The sequence below is a fragment of the Cavia porcellus genome, unplaced genomic scaffold (genome assembly GCF_034190915.1).
Source record: "Cavia porcellus strain 051 isolate PalLab524CR breed Dunkin Hartley unplaced genomic scaffold, mCavPor4.1 scaffold_31, whole genome shotgun sequence".
In the NCBI taxonomy this organism is placed as follows: domain Eukaryota; kingdom Metazoa; phylum Chordata; class Mammalia; order Rodentia; family Caviidae; genus Cavia; species Cavia porcellus.
In genome coordinates, this window is record NW_026947514.1 from 33,265,901 (window position 1) to 33,282,471 (window position 16,571).

The window sequence follows — 16,571 nt, forward strand, 5'->3', positions numbered from 1 at the left end:
TTCTTACGTGAAAAATGAATATACGCAGGTTTGCCCACAGCTTTCTAAGGGACAAACTATCTCTCCTTCCTCACCAAAACAGTGTACGATCTTCGAGTTTTTAAGATTGTGAGTATCAAAGAGCAGCAAAGTTTATTTTTCCAGTTTAAAACATTATTGGAAGTTGCTAAGTTCTTTTAGTAGGCACACTCCTTCTATGGCACCAAAATATTAGTGATCATGTCTCCTTTTTCTAATGTTCTTTATTACTAAGTAATCTTTTTGTCAAGAAAACATTATTGCTATAGTCAACACTTTAAAATTGTTCTTTGTCTCACAGAAATGGTGATGACAGAGGATTATGTATTTGTTTCCTTACCATCACAAGAGGTTCTGATAGTGTGCACATGTGATTTAAGTACATCCCTTACAGACTCATAGGCTTGGGAGGTATCCCTCTGGGTTACACTAGTTGGGTGGCCTGAGCTGCCTAGAAATCTTGAGTACAAGTATAGCTATGTGGACACTGGGAAGGTTTTTTGGAGCCATTCTCCCAAAGTTGGAACTTTGCAGAAAATGTTTAAGTTACATGCTGATGTTCTGGAGTTCCCCTCCCTCTGCCACATCAACCAGACAATGGCCAGGCAGGCCTCTCTGCAACACCCCACTCTGTGTTGTGGTAAATCAGCTGTATCCGTGCCTCCAAACTTTTACCCTTTCTTCTACTTGCTGTTGATTCCACAGCTGCCCGGAAACCCGCCTTCCTCAACCCTGGTTCTTGATCTCTTCCTGCCCAGTACCAATATGAGTCTCAGTAGCAGATCAGGCTATAGAGACTCTTTCATAAAAGAAGCCAAACAAAAGCAACTCTTACCTTCTAATTTACAACAGAACAATAATCAGACAAACACTTAAATGTGAGTGATACAGGGAGAAAACAATGTATTGCATAGGTTTGATGAATGGAGGTAGAGGGAGTTAGGTATTCTGGGGCCACCCTCACCTCCCCTTTACTAACTCAGAGAAACTATCATCACTTAATTCTATTTACTTAATACTAACCTAAAGAAACTTGTTTCAGTTTATCTATCTGTCTCACAGTTGCCACAATACAATTTTCAGATGAGATTTCTAAATGCAGACCACACACAATATTTCAGTGGACCTATCACTGATTTATGTTCAGACTGGGGAGAGACGCACTGAAGAAAGATGCTTCGCCAGCACTTCTGCTGCCAGTCTTTGCTTGCTCTGCTGTAGAAGCATGTGAGTTTAGTATCTCAATTACTGCTGAATTTGGCTCATTCAAGAGTTGTATCATCTCTGATACACCAAATAAGCATGAAAGTCTAAACTGTGATTTCTAAGACAACCATGGTGATAGAATATAAATTAAAAGGCCCTTGCTTGCTCAGCCATCATTCTGAAAACATCAGAATGCAATTTGTTGGACAGATTCTATAATCTGCAGATGAAGGCAGTTATAGGGCTCAAGTTTATCCAGAGTTAACAAGCCCTAATAGTCTAGTTCAGCTCAGACATAACAAACGGAAATAGCTTTAAATTATCCTTCCCTAGAGACATGATTTCATAAGAGAACAAACTCTATATGCGCACAGAGAGATTTCCAATGTAAACATGTGGTGGAAGCTAAAAGCTGCAGCCCAGTTTCAATCCTGGATATGCCAATGGCAGAGTATTTGATTTCAAAGACACCGATTTCCTCCCAATGCAATAGCATGTATGCTTTTTTTGCTGACTACACTTTGAACTGCAGAATACATACAATCTTGCATATATGTGTAATTTTATAGTTTTCTTTCTAGCTGGGATATTACTAGATTTTACTTGGCCTTTCCATGCATAAGTATGACAGGAATACAGATGCATAAGGGATAGGGTTGCTTGTGGAAAACACGAGGCTCACTCAACACCTGAGCTGTCAGAAATGTAGCCTTTAAGGCTGAGGAAAATGCAGGATGAAGAATTTGGGCTCTTTCAATGTTCAAGCACGAAATCAATCCAGCTCCTTCTCAGCATGAAAAAAATAGAGGAGAATTTCCTTATCCTATGCAGAAGATACAATATCCTAGCTTGTGCCTTTTGGGGTGATCAGCTCTAAAAAGTTTAAGATCAAGATTTTACTGTGGCAATCAGTCACTGGCATTTGGCTTATGTGCCAAGTGAGATCTGTCTACTTATTTTATACAGCCCATGAGTTAAAAAGTCTTTACACTGTCAAATCATTGAAAAAACAACAAAAGAAAAATAGCATTTCATGGCATGTGCAAACTATACGAAATTCAAATTTCGTTGCTCATAAATAAAGTTTAATGAGAGCATAGTCATATTCATTTATTTGTGTACTGTCTATAGCAGCATCTGCACCACAGTGTCACAGGCTAAGTAGCTGCAACAGACCATAAAACCTACAAAACTTAAAATATTTGTTATCTGGTTCTACACAGAAAATGTTCATTGATCTCAGATACAAACTATGAAACAAAGCCAATTTTAATCTTCAATTCTATTTTTGTTTTCCAACAAACCTATGCATTATGTATAAGAGCACTGTACAAGTGAGTTAAATATCTTTGTGTTTGTACCAGAATCCACTTATCTAAAGACAACATAACTGGAGAACTCAGTAGCTGCCAAGACCCTGAGTTACTATGAATATGCTCTGGAGTTTGCACTGCCTCTAGAGAAAGGTGGAAAGTTACTGAACAAATTCAAGCACAAGAGTAACACCATCATGTTGTTACATTAGAAATGACACTTTGGCCATGGTGTAGAAGAGAGAACGAAGGACTACAGAAGCGTGCTGGCGCAGTCCATGAACGAGAAATTGGAAGCATGAATTGAGATTCTAGATGTAGGGCTGGACACGAAATGTATCAAGGAAGAAATCAGACGGCTGAGTGGATGGGGACAGAGCAGCAGAGAGAACAAGAAGGTAAACTGAGTTGTGGGTTTTTGGTTTGGTGATTGGCTAACTAGAAGCACTATTCACCATAAGAAAGAATGTTGGAGGAGGAGTAAAATATTTTTGCTTAAAAACTACTTGAAGAAGAGTTATAGCTTTTTAAATTATACTCTAGGCTGGGAAAGCATACGAAATGAAGAGTGCCTTGGGAAATTCTTTTTCTGTCCTTGTAGCTTCTGAATGTCAAGGGTGAGATTACTATGTCAAAGGTAAAGTCATTTTAAATTTATTTTGGAGCCAGATGGAATATAAATAAAGAATAAGAGATGCCAATATATTTAGTTTTTAGTTATTGCCTGCACCTATCCAAAGAGGAATGGAGGATCTTTCTGAAACCCTTTTGTGAGAACTCAGGGAAGAAACAAATTATATATCATTTTTACAACTGAATTCTGAACCCCTCAAAAGAGACAGGGTGGGGGATACACAATGATTTTTTTTAAAAAAAAACTCCATATGTATAGGCAGCAGAAGCAAAAATAGACAAATGAGATTATATCAAGATAAAAAGCTTCTATGCAATAAAACAGTTAGAGAAAAGAAACAAACTGTGGCTTGAGAGAAAATATTTGCAAGGCATATCTCTGTTGAGATTAATATCCAAAATACATATAGAACTCAAAAAATTCTACAAAAAGAAACCCAATTTAAAAACAGAGAAGGGATTGGATTAGATATTCCTTGAAGAAAGACATAGAAATGGAAAACAGATACATAAAAAACACTTTGCATCACTAGTCACTAGGAAAATACAAATAAAAACTGTAAGAAGATATCATCCCACACTTGTCAGAATGGCTACTACAAATAAAACAATAATAACAAAAAGAAGCTAAGTTTTGATGAGGATGTGGAAAAAATGGAACCCTTGTACACTATGGCTAGAATACATATTAGTACAACCATTATGAAAACTGTATGAAATATTCTCCAAAAAATAAAATTGAATACATGGTCCTGAAATCTCATTTCAAATCCAAAATAATTTTAAATCAGTATGTCAAAGAGATGCTTACATTCCCATATTTATTGTAGCACTGTTCATAGTAAGTAAGTTATGGAATCAAACTAAGTGTCCATTAATAGTTGAGAAAAGGTGAAGATTGTATAAATATAATCTCTATATAGTATGATATATATTATGACCTTTACTGCTTTCATACTTTACATATGTGTATGTGATTATACATGCATATACATGTATAGACACATATATGTACAAAAGCAGACTTTTAAAAGATAAATTTTATCTTTGCAACAAAATGGATGGAATTAAAGTGCCTTTATGCTAAGTAAGGGAGATACAGAGCAATACATACTGTATATCTTCATTTATACACGGAATCTGAAACAACTGAACTCAAAACAGCAGAGCGTAGAATGGTGGTTATCAGTAGCTGAGAGAGGATGAAGAATGGGAAGATGATTGTCAAAAGGTTACAAAGCTTCACTGACAGAGGGATAATTTTTTATTTACTTTGTGATACTTTGTACAGAGTGATACTTTGTACAGAGCACCTAATAAAAAATAATGTATTGCACATATTAAAACTGCTTAGAGTAAATTTCAAATGTTTTCACCACAAAAAATAAGTATTCAAGGTGATGGTTATCTTATTTAGCTTAGTTTATTTTATATCATTTTTATAAATTATAATCACTTTGGTCTTATTTTTTAATTTTTTTATTAAAAATAAAAGAATGAAACAAAAAATGAATAGAAATAAAGATCAGAAAACAAACCCTTATCAAACTGTCAACATCATTTTTCATATAGATTAACACTGAGATGCTTACATTTCTGAAAAAATAAAAAAGACTCAGAATAGTCTAAGCCACTTTGATAAAGGAACAAAATTAGAGCTCCAACCTTCCCCAATCCCACGGCTTATCACAAAGTTACACCAATCATGACAAAACGATATTGACAGCAAGATAGACAAACCACCAAAGTACCAATATAAAGTCCCAAAATAGATATCCACATAACTGACATTTGATTCCTGGCAAACATGCAAAAGCAATTAACTGGAGAAAGGATTGTACCTTCAATAAATATACTGGAGCAACTGGATATCTACATGCAAAACCCCCCAAACCTTACATCGTATCAAAAATTTCTTAAAAGCTTCCAAAAGTTAACTCAAAATGGCTCACAATGGGATAAAATGAAGGTAGGTGTGGCCTGAATCACTGCTTGGCTGAAGTCATTCTCTCCAGGACAAAATATATGAGTTTTCCTTATCATGCTAATGAAAAAATGGGATCACTATACATGTGTGATGTAAATATTTATTTCACTAATAAGTATGTTTTCAAGTTGCATCCATTTACCTATAAAAATGTCCAGTTCATCATTCTTTATGGCTGAATAGTATTCCATTATATAGAAATACCACATTTTTTTATCCATTCTGCAGTCAATGGACATTTAGATTGTTTTCAAGATCTGGCTATTATAAACTGTGCTGCTATAAACATGGGTACACATATATTGCTCTGGTGTGATATTTTTAATTCTTTTGGGAAGATATCAGAATGGGAAGAGCTGGGTCAAATGGGACCTTCAATCCTAGTTTTTTGAGGAATCTCAACACTGATTTCCACAGAGGTTACATCCATCTGCATTCCCATCAACAATGGAGAAAGGTTCTTTTTTCCCCACAGCCCCTCAGCATTTGTTATTGGCTGATTTCATGATGATAGCCATTCTTTCTGGGGTGAGATGGAATCTCATTATTGTTTTAATTTGCATCTCTTGAATGGTCAGTGATGTTGAACATTTTTCATGCATCTATTTGCTGTTTGTACTTCCTCATCTGAGAAATGTATATTCATCTCAGATGCCCATTTTTGGACTGGATCTTTAAATCTGGGAGGACTAATTTTTTTAAGTTCTTTATATGTTCTCGATAATAATCCTTTATCTGAGGAACAGCTGGCAAACATTTTCTGTCATGTAGTAGGCTGTCTCTTCACTGTTGGTAGTTTTTCCTGCTGTGCAAAAGCTTTTCAATAGGGTACGATCCCAGTTGTTGATTCTTTGTGATCGTTTCTGTAGGATCAGGATTTTATTCATAAAGTCTTTGCCTACACCAATGTCTTCAAGAGTTTTACTGACTCAATCTTCCAGAAGATTTAATGTTTCTGTTTTAATATTAAGATCTTTAATCCATTCTGATTTAAACTTAGTACAAGGTGAAAATATAGGTTGAGTTTTAATCTTCAGCATGTGGAAAGCCAGTTTTTCCAACACCATTTGTTAAAGAGACCATCTCTCTTCCAATGAATATGTTTGGTGCCTTTGTCAAAGACAAGGTGGCTTAGTGTGTCTGCAGTTGTTTCTGCATCTTCTAATGTATTCCATTGATCTTTAGGTCTGTTTTTTTTTTTTTTAAATCACAGCAGCTTTATAGTATAATTTCAAATCAGTAATTGTGATGCTCCAACTTATCTTTGTTGCCTGGAATTACCTTTGTTATTCTAGGTCTTTTCTGGATCTAGATTAATTTAAGTCTGTATTCTCTAATTCTGTAAGACATGTTAATTGGAATTTTGATTGGGATTGCATTGAATGTGTATAACAGTTTTGGAAGTATGGCCATTTTCACTATATTGGTTCTTCCTACCCAAGAACACACAATGTCTCTCCATTTTCTAATATCCTTATCAATCTCCTTTTTCAGAGTACTATAGTTTTCAATGTAGAGGTCTTTTACATCTTTCATATTGATTCCTAGGTATTTCATTTTTTGGATGCTATTGTAAGAGGTATAGTTTCCCCGATTTCTCTCAGTGAGTTTGTTATTCACATACAAGAAGACTATTGTTTTTTGAGTGTTGACTTTATAACTAGCTACATTACTAAATTATCTTATTAAATATAGAAGCCTTTTGGTGGAGATTTTGGGGTCTTCTAAGTAGAACATCATGTCATCTGCCAATAACGATAATTTAACTTCTTCCTTTTCTATCTTTATTCTTTTTATTTCTTTCTCTTGTGTAATTGCTATGGCTAAAGTTTCCAGGACTATGTTGAATAAGAGTGGAGACAGTGGATGTTCTTGTCTTGTTCCCAATTTTAGAATGAAAACTTTCAATTTTTGTCCATTTAGTATGCTGTTGGCTGTTGGTTTGCTGTAGATGGCTTTTATCAGATTGAGATAGAGACCATCTATTCCAGTTCTCTGTAGGGTTTTTATTTTTTATCATGAATGGGTGCTGGATTTTGTCAAAAGCTTTTTCTGCATCTATTGAAATGATCATATGATTTTTTGTCCTTGGCTCTGTTAATATGATGTGCTATATTTATGATTTATGTATGTTGAACCACCCCTGCATCCCTGGGATGAATCTCACTTGATCATGGTGTACAATCTTCTTGATGATTTGCTGCAATGTATTTGCCAGTATCTTATTGAGGATTTCTGCATCAATGTTCATTAGGGAGATTGACCTGTAATTCTTGCTTAGTTGGGTCCTTCTCTGGTTTTGGAATCATATTAATGCTTGCTTCTAGGAATGAATTTGGGAGTACTGCTTCCCTTTCAATTTCACTGAGGAGCCTGAGAAGTAGTGGTATTAGGTCTTCACTAAATTTTTTGTAGAATTCAGCAGTGAATCCATCAAGGCCTGGGCTTTTCTTTGTTGATAGGTTTTTAATTACATCTTTAATTACATTTATTGATACTGGATTATTTAGGATTTTTATATTTTCTTGATTCAGCTTTGATTATTCACATGTAACTAAGAATCTGTCCATTTCTTCTGTATTTTCCATCTTATTAGAATACAAGTTTTCAAAGTAAGTATAGATGATTTTCCGGACTTCTACAGGGTCTGTTGCAATTTCAGCCTTTTCATTCCTGATTGCATAGATTTGAATCTTTTCTTTCCTTTTTTTGATAAGGTTGGCCAAGGGTTTATCAATTTTATTTAGTCTTTCAAAGAACCCACTCTATGATTCACTGATTCTTTTTTTTTTTTTTTTTTTTTTTTGTCTTTTTCCTTTTTATCGGTACCGGGGATCGAACTCACGACCGCCTGCTTGTAAGGCAGGCGCTTATGCCGCTGAGCTAAATCCCCAGCCCCCTTTGTATTTTTTTTTTTAAGTCTTCAGTGTGTTAATTTCTGCTCTGATCTTTATAATTTCCTCCCTTGTATGAGCTCTTGGTTTAGGCTGCTCTTCTTTTCTAGACGTTTGAGGTTCACCATTAAGTTGTTTAATGTGTTTGCTCTGTTTTCCTGATAATGGATATTTGCTGCTATAAATTTCCCTCTTAAGATTGCTTTCATTGTGTCCCACAAGTACCAGTACATGGTACTGCCTTTATAGTTGAACTGTAAAAACTGTCTAATTTCTTCTTTAATTTCATCTGTGACCCACTGATTATTCAATAGGGTGCCATTTAATTTTCATGTTGATGAAGTTCTTATGGTTTCCTTTGGCATGGATTTCCAATTTCACTTCCCATGAAATTATAATCACTTTGTACCTCATAAATAATTTGTTGATTTATAACTTAAAAATAATAAATAAATGGCAGCAGAAGTGGAGAGTAAGGGCTAAATATATTTGAAAGATAGGGAGCAGGTAAAATCTCTAGGATTTGTTGCCTCAGTGAATTTGGGGTAAGTGTCCAAAGGATGATAAAGACATGACTCCCTGAATACCTGCCAGTGTTCATCTAAAACTGAATGTTTCGAAAAATTCTACTTAAATATCATTAACTTAAACACATGGACATTTATGAATTTACAAGTCTTAGGAATCACAAGTACTAACCATCACAGAATCTTCTACTCCCTCAACTGTCTTTCTACATAGTGATAAAGATAAACCTCTGTCTTTCTACTTCTTGCTCCTCCCTTTTTCTAATGGGCTGTTCTTTATGATAATGATTCCTTTTGCTCAATAAATCCAAAGGACTTTTTATTTCAGAGAGAAAAGGGAGTGGGGTGAGAGACAAGGCACAGGTATGCAGCAATAGTCGGTATCCTCAAAACTGGATTAGGCAGTGGTCCTCATGCCCCGTGGTGGTAAGAACGATATTTGAATACAGAAAGTTCTTTCTTATCCCATACTCACCAATCCAATAAACCATACTATGTGTCTGCACTAAAGAGTGGTAAAGAAGAGCCAGTGTCTCCCGAGATCTGTGCCTTGTTGGAACTTAGGGCATTGGGCAACAAAGCAACCTGCTTGCCTCCCTGGTAGGCAGCTGTGAGCCTACTGGTGCATGGGTTGAGGATCAAACATCCCTCCCCCATTAGCAAATGGGAGCCAGAGGTCTGAGCAGCTTTTGGGAGGATGACCGTATACAATATACTAAATATCGGGGATTTAAAGGCAAGTATTGTTATCATTGTTTTGCTTAATTGTATTGCTCTATTCAATACTCTGTGTTGATAGGTTTTATGATGTTCTGTATTTGGATCTTGCTATACCTAGTTGAAAGGACAACTACTGTAAAGATAACAAGATATACCATGGTACCTATTACTGTTATCCTGGTATCCTGCTCTGAAGTTCTGTACTAATTTCACTACATTGTCTTGATTGGCTTTATTCTGTCTTGTTCTGTTGTATTTTACTACCTTTAAAATTTAAAAAGTTAAAAAATTAAATTAAATTTAAAAAAAAAGTAGCAAAGAAGCAGAGACAGGCCAGGAACGATCTAGAGAAAATCCTTCTTTATAAAGAATAAGGACTCTTTCCCCTGTTGTCTTTATGTAGTAAAAAAATATTTTATTTTACTATCTTCAGCAGCAGACATGATGGAATTCAATTTATCCAATAAGTATCATATGACTTTTGTGATCTAGGCACTAGATTAGGAACTGGAAATAGATAAATAACAATGTTCTATCTTCAAATGTTCACATTCTATTTCAGAAACATAGCCTACAAAAAGAAAATAATCGGGGCTGGGGATTTAGCTCAGCGGCATAAGCGCCTGCCTTGGAAGCAGGTGGTCGTGAGTTCGATCCCCAGTGCCGATAAAAAGGAAAAAGACAAAAAAAAAAAAAAAAAAAAAAAAAAAAAAAAAAAGAAAAGAAAAGAAAGAAAGAAGATAATCACAGTGATACATAGAAGGTTAAGTAAAGGATTTAAGGAACAAAGAGGGAATGAGTAATAAGTGGTTGAAATCTGGGAGAGTGGAGAGAATATTAAAAAAAAAAAACCTTGAGATTTTTTCTTCTATTACATACAGTATTTCAAGTCATTTTTTCTTTTTTCTTAGTGAAGGGTTTTTCGTTTACTGTGGGATGTGACAGTGCACAGTAACCATTGTGTAACATTGGTGGACATGGGTTCTCTCCACCTGACCAACATTCTTTCCCTTTTTGTGCTAGCAAGAAGCCTCCTTTCCTTTGGAGAACAGCCCCAGTCTTCTCTTTGCAGCCCAGCATAAACAAATGATCTACAGGGCCAACAGGATTCTTTGTGTGTGTGTGGTATATGACTTAAAGTCAAAAAGAAAAAGGACCTCATGTCTTCTGAGATTCTAAGTGAGAGGAACCAGAAAAGCTGCTTTGCTACCATGTGGCAATACCTTCTGAGAATAAAACCAACAGGCAGATGATGACATTCTTGGAAACTCATTTACATGTACCTTTTAGACATCTCAGTTGTATTAGGTAATAAATTCTACAGTTTGATCATTTATATTTATCATAAACTTACAAATGACTTTTAAAATGTTACTTATAGAGCCGGGCATAGTGACTCACGCCTGTAATCCCAGCACTCGGGAGCTGAGGTGGGAGGATTGTTGCGAGTTCCAGACCAGCCTGGGTTACAAAGTGAGCTCAAAGCCAGCTTGGACTGCATAGCGAGACCCCATCTCAAAACAAACAAACAAACAAAAAATGTTACTTATAGATTATTTCTACTGTCCTTTTGACCTTAGTTATTAAGTCTTACACTTCCACAAAATTTCATGAAGATCTTTAGCACTTTAATACTTTAAGACATGTCCTAGGAATTCCCTGTTATTTCATAAATGATGATGTCCTTTATGATGAAGCTACTCTGATATAATATCATTCACCAACTATCATTTTTGGCTTTGTTTTTATATTACATCATACTTCAAGGTTCACTATGTTTCTATGATTTATTTTACCCACTGTATATATTTTTTTTTGCATTACAATTTCTGAAATATAGTTATCTTGGTTCTTGTTGTCCTTTTAAGAGCTCAAATTTAAAAAAAGAGCTGAAATTCATGTTCATTTCTAATTTTGTAATTAACATTACCTTAACAGTCTCCTAGCCCAGGTTATCTCAGCGGATCTGTAAGGTTATATCATCTTTGTTATATAAATTCTTGCTTCTCATCTTCCCTGAAGTTGAAAATACTAGTAAAATCAGAATTTTAACTTGTAGAACGACTGATTCCCTAGTTGTTCAGAGAGGGACAGAGAGAGAGAGACAGAGAGAGAGAGAGAACCCTATTCTCCTCCTTAACCTATAAAGATGAAATAGAACAAGTGAACGCATGTGGAGATCTTTGAATACCCAAGCAGAGTATTCATCATTGCTTTTGTATGTTACTTCCCTGCCCGATTTGATCTCTTAGAGAGTCAAGTATCATGGATGTCTTTGGCTATTGCATATATCTAAGATGGTAGACGGAAAAATAGGAAAAGTTCATCCACTTCCTTTGGTAATTATTCCACTGGTCCAAAACCACCTGAAAATTATTTCAAATAAATATTGCTAAGTAAACACCATTGTTAAAACAGGACTTAATATTAGTGATATACCAAGTTCTATGTTACACTGCACCAAAAGGCATTTTTCCCTTCTTTTAACCTTTGTGTAGTTTAATAAAATGTAGCAACAGCCTTTTTTGCAAATATATTATAAGGTCATATCTTAGCAATACTTATGATAAAGTATTTCAACTCCTTCACACATTCTTTTGTGAAAAATAAAATTGAGGGGCTGGGGATTTAGCTCAGTGGCATAAGCGCCTGCCTTGCAAGCAGGCAGTCGTGAGTTCGATCCCTGGTACCGATAAAAACAGAAAAGACCAAAAAAAAAAAAAAAAAAAAAAGAAAAGAAAAAAATTGAAATGTATTACAGAAAATGACTATGCCATTAGATTACCATCTTATTCTTTTCAACTTGAACTACTTAGGAGAGGAAGATTTCCCAGGGCTCTGATTTTCTCAATATTTAGATTGGTTTATATTCATAGGAGGGAAAACTAGGCAAGGAAGTAAGAATGGTATATTGAAAAGTAATCTTAATGGGATCTGCAGGGAAATCACTTTTGATATGTGGAAACACTTATTTCTTATTTCCTGAAAAGTATAAATATTGATAAAACTGAATCAGAACCAGAGTTACTCAGCACAAATGGTAGGATAAGATGGAGAATATAGCAAGCATAAAGACGCAGTTTAGACAACGAAACAGCCTTAAATGTAAACCCATACATGTGTACACCCTTGGCAACCACGCTTAAACCATGATGGTTATCTCATTGGATTAATGGCAGATGTATCATCTATCCTAGGCCAATCAGATCCTCTCTCAGGAATTTGATTAATCCTAACCTATCTAAGCTGTGACCTTAAACTAATGATATTTGAACTTGGGTTTTAGGGATGCATGCTTCAAGTAAGCTATGTAACTAACATAGGCATCTGTGTCTTTCCATAATGTCAGAATTTATTGAATAACAATAAAATATCAAGCGATGTCTGTTTCATTGACTTTACCAAGTACTCCAGATTTCAATTAGCAGACATGATCATAGTAATTGCAAGTTCTTTATTCCACTCCAATCTTAATTACTAGTTTCTGTGAACTAGTAATTCACACAATAAGATGTATACTATGGACAGGCTGAGAAACAGTTAAGGAGGCACAAGATTAAATGGGAAAATACAAAGAACAAAGGCATAGAGTCCATACTAATGCAAAGAGTCCTATGGGTGGTCAGTTAAGGGGTGGCAGAGCTAGCTGTTAATGTCACAGTCTAGAAGACTTTTGGCCTTGCAGTGGGCAGTGTTAAAAACAGCAGAGAGAAATTGAGTTGAGATGAAGTCTGCGGACAGTGTCAGGAGTTCCTGGCCTAATGAAGCTCCTGAGTGGACATGTGGTGTGTACGCCAAGGGGTCTATGATGACTGTTAGTGTGCAGTTCTAGGTGCCCCCATCTTTGTGTTTCAGGTAAGGAGGCTGCACCATTTGTTGGTCTAATGTGTTTGATAAGCTCACATGCCTGGTATATCTGGTTTAGTTTGATGGGTCACAGGTGGCAATTTTTTATCAGTATGAATAAATTACTTATTATCCTTTGCCTTACGACTGTACCATGCCTCTGGTGGCTGTTCTTCTCATTACATTCTGGATGCCCAACATCTAGTTGCTGTCTGTTTGCACAGACAAGATGCCAAGTCCTTCTGCTGCCCTAACACAACCAAAATGGAATGGTTCAGGGCAGGGCACATCCTGAAAGCTGTTGGACTTACATAAAATGCAGGAACTTAGCTCTGTGCAATGTGCTATTTAAGTCTATGAGTTTACCCAGCAATGAAAGAAGCCAAACTGAGAAAGATAAATCAGATATTAAGACAGAGGCAGAGGTATCAGTCTAAAAGTTCTTGAAGAGGAGCAGGCAGACACAGATCCACCTGGATAGCAAAGACTAGTTGCCTAGGTCTTCACCAGTGCACCAGTCCCAGGCTCTGTTCTCTTCTGAGGTTCACAGGAGTTTCAACCCCATTGGCTCTATCTGAATCTCCTGATTCCCTTTGGTAAATTTCTTTCTTTGTACTTTTTTTTTTAAGACATTGAGTAGGTTTCAATTAGTTACATACAAATTATTTTTAATAGGTAATGAGAGTAGTTCTTACTCAGGTGGAACAACAAAATACCCTGGCAGTTTTAAAAAGAAAAAAATAAATTCCTCTGTCCTGCCCCCAGGGATTATGAAAAAGCCCAGACAAGATGAGTTTTTAGTAGCTCAACCTGAGGTCTGTGGAATCTGGAAGGGGTAACTAGTAGAGAAAACAATGTCGGGCAACAAAGGAAAAGACCATTTTGGATCACTAGCAATAGGGAAGAAAAAAACACAGGATTCATGAGCACATACCACTTACCCAAAGCTGCCTGCTGTAATGACTGATCTTAGCAGTTTCTTTCACAAAGAACAGACTATGGTCCACTTTAGCCATCTGTCTTAACATGGTGTTTACATGGATAACAGTTGTAATAGTTGGGGTTTGATTCATGTATCAATAAACTATTCTCTGCAACTTTAAACCTAAATCAGTTTGGTATGTAGAAGCATCAAGTCTTAAAAAACACTGTTTAGCAGGACAATTATAGCTTGTGATGGGGTAAGCTAGGCACAAATGAAAATAAGACATGGGTGTGTGCAAAAGAGGCAATTTTAGGAGAATTTTGTACAAAAATTCTCCCCTACACAGGAAGGAATTGAGTCTAAAAGTTGATTGCATTCATCTGACAACAAGACTAACACCCAAATTACGGAATAAATAAGTAAACTATAAGTGAAATCACCCCTATTACTTTGACCAAGGAATTTATCTCAGGTTTAAAGTATACATCTTATTTGAGGTGCAGAGAAAAGTTAAGATTTATAAAAAATATTTTTAAAAAATTAAAAAAAGATATTTATAGTATTCTACAGAAATGCATTTTTTAAGAACTACTTTTGGGGGGAGGACTAAGAAGCAGTAGAACCAAATAAAAATATAGTTAGCTCCCTTGCTAACCTTGGGAATGAATCCTTCACCAGTGCCAAGGTCAGGGTCTGAAATGCACATCAAGTTTCATATATGACATTAGTTTCAGGAAATTGATACAGAGAAAGACAATTGATTTGAAATCTAGCAACCTCACCATAAAATAGATACAAATTTGGTCATGTGCAGAAATCATCTTCCATTAAGGTCTAACGTTCTTGTATCAAAATCACAGCAGGAATTGGAGGACAGGGGCTTCTTTCTTCCTTAAAAACTTCAAGAACCTGCCAGTGATAGTGCATTCTGACTGCAATCTGGATATTAAATAGTCAGACCTCTGAGGGCTTAGTCCTCTACTTCCTAGGTCATTTTAATTGCTTTATATTCCCATGTGTAGCCCTATGTGTTCCAAAAGGGATGAATAAGTGTTGAATGAAACATAAGGAAAAGGAACCATAATTGCTTCTGCACATTTATGACATTGTTCTAGACAAATAAAATGATCTTACCTTTTGAATCCTGGTTTCTTGATTATAAAATTGAGACTCATCCAAACCAAATACAAAGGAAAATACTAATGACAGTTTTGAGACATAAGTATGTGGTTTAAAGCAATAGATGGCAGTCATAATAGTTTCGTCGATAGTTTTACAAATTATGTAATAATAATGGCTATCACTGTTTGAACATATTTTGTATCAGACACTATTCTCCCACATAATATCATTAACTCTTTTAACCTTCACAATAATCCTTGAAACAGACAGTATTATTTTTCTCATTTTTACAGTTAAATAAGACACTGAGAATTTAATGAACTTATCCAAGGAAAAGCAGCTGAAAGTGCCAGAGCCAGGATACATACCCAAGCAAGTATGGCTTCTGATGATTTTTTTTTAAGTGAGAGGAGAGGGGTTGAATCACAGTCATGCTATGTAGTTTAGGCTGGCCTTGAACTTACTATGTAGCCCAGGGTGGCCTTGAACATGTGGCAATCTTCTTGCCTAAGCCTCCTGAGTTCTAGGATTATAGGCATGAGCCAACCCATCTGGCACATAATAATATATTTAAAATTTATACTGTTCAGTTTTTTGAATGTAGTGACAATGCAGCCTTTCACAACTCTCCTTAAAGCACTGCTGGCCTAATGGCCATTTCCATAATATTAAACCCATGATAGGTGCCAATTTATCCACAATGAAGATTCTATAGAACTTTTTATTAATTATCATACATTAGAGCTTTTGTTGCTAGAAAACCTACAACCACAGATTCTGGTCCCTACTTTCTATCTTTGCTCAGACAAGTGAATCTGAAAAAACTTCTCAAGGCCTAAGTTTCCTTATTTCAATAAAGGAAATCCATTAGACAATCAATGATATGAATAAAAGAAAGAAAGATTCTAATCCTCTTCTTCAGTTCCTCTTATTGGCCTTCAAGGCCTTCAAGGCTCCTTCATAGAGCTTAGAACCAGCTTTACGCAGGTGAATTAGTCCTGGTGAAATCTGTTAGTATCATAAAAGAAAGCCCACCTCTTTGGGACTGTAAAAATGAAAATCAGAAAATTACTGAAGGGCTAAAATATATCAGTTGTCCTAGTCAATACATGGATAGCTACCTTCAATTCTGAAAAAAAATTCAATGCAGAAAAATACAAAGAAAAATGACAGTTTCCACAGTTTCTTCAATTTCTTCCTCTTTTGTTTTGTATATGTAAGAAAAAAATATCCAGTTGCCAGGCACTGTGAAGTATGCCTATAGTCCTAGCTACTTGGAAGGCTGGGCTGAAAGATTACAAGTTTGAGGCCACCAATTTAGCAAGACTCAGTCTTTAAAAAAAAAAAAAAAAAAGTTCAGATTCATTTATTCCTATCACA

General features: G+C 35.7%; 1 protein-coding gene across 8 annotated transcripts in view; it reads right to left on the reverse strand.

Annotated features, from left to right (window-relative positions):
• Rad51b (RAD51 paralog B) overlaps positions 1-16,571 on the reverse strand; it is a 569,590-nt gene that overhangs the window by 103,673 nt on the left and 449,346 nt on the right. Inside the window, exon 9 of one of the 8 annotated variants that reach the window (XR_010044997.1) lies at positions 10,700-10,812. The exons of the other annotated variants lie outside the window; for them this stretch is intronic. The gene's annotated coding sequence lies outside the window, so the exon portion shown is untranslated. The remainder of the gene's footprint in view (positions 1-10,699; positions 10,813-16,571) is intronic. 8 annotated transcript variants of the gene reach the window in all.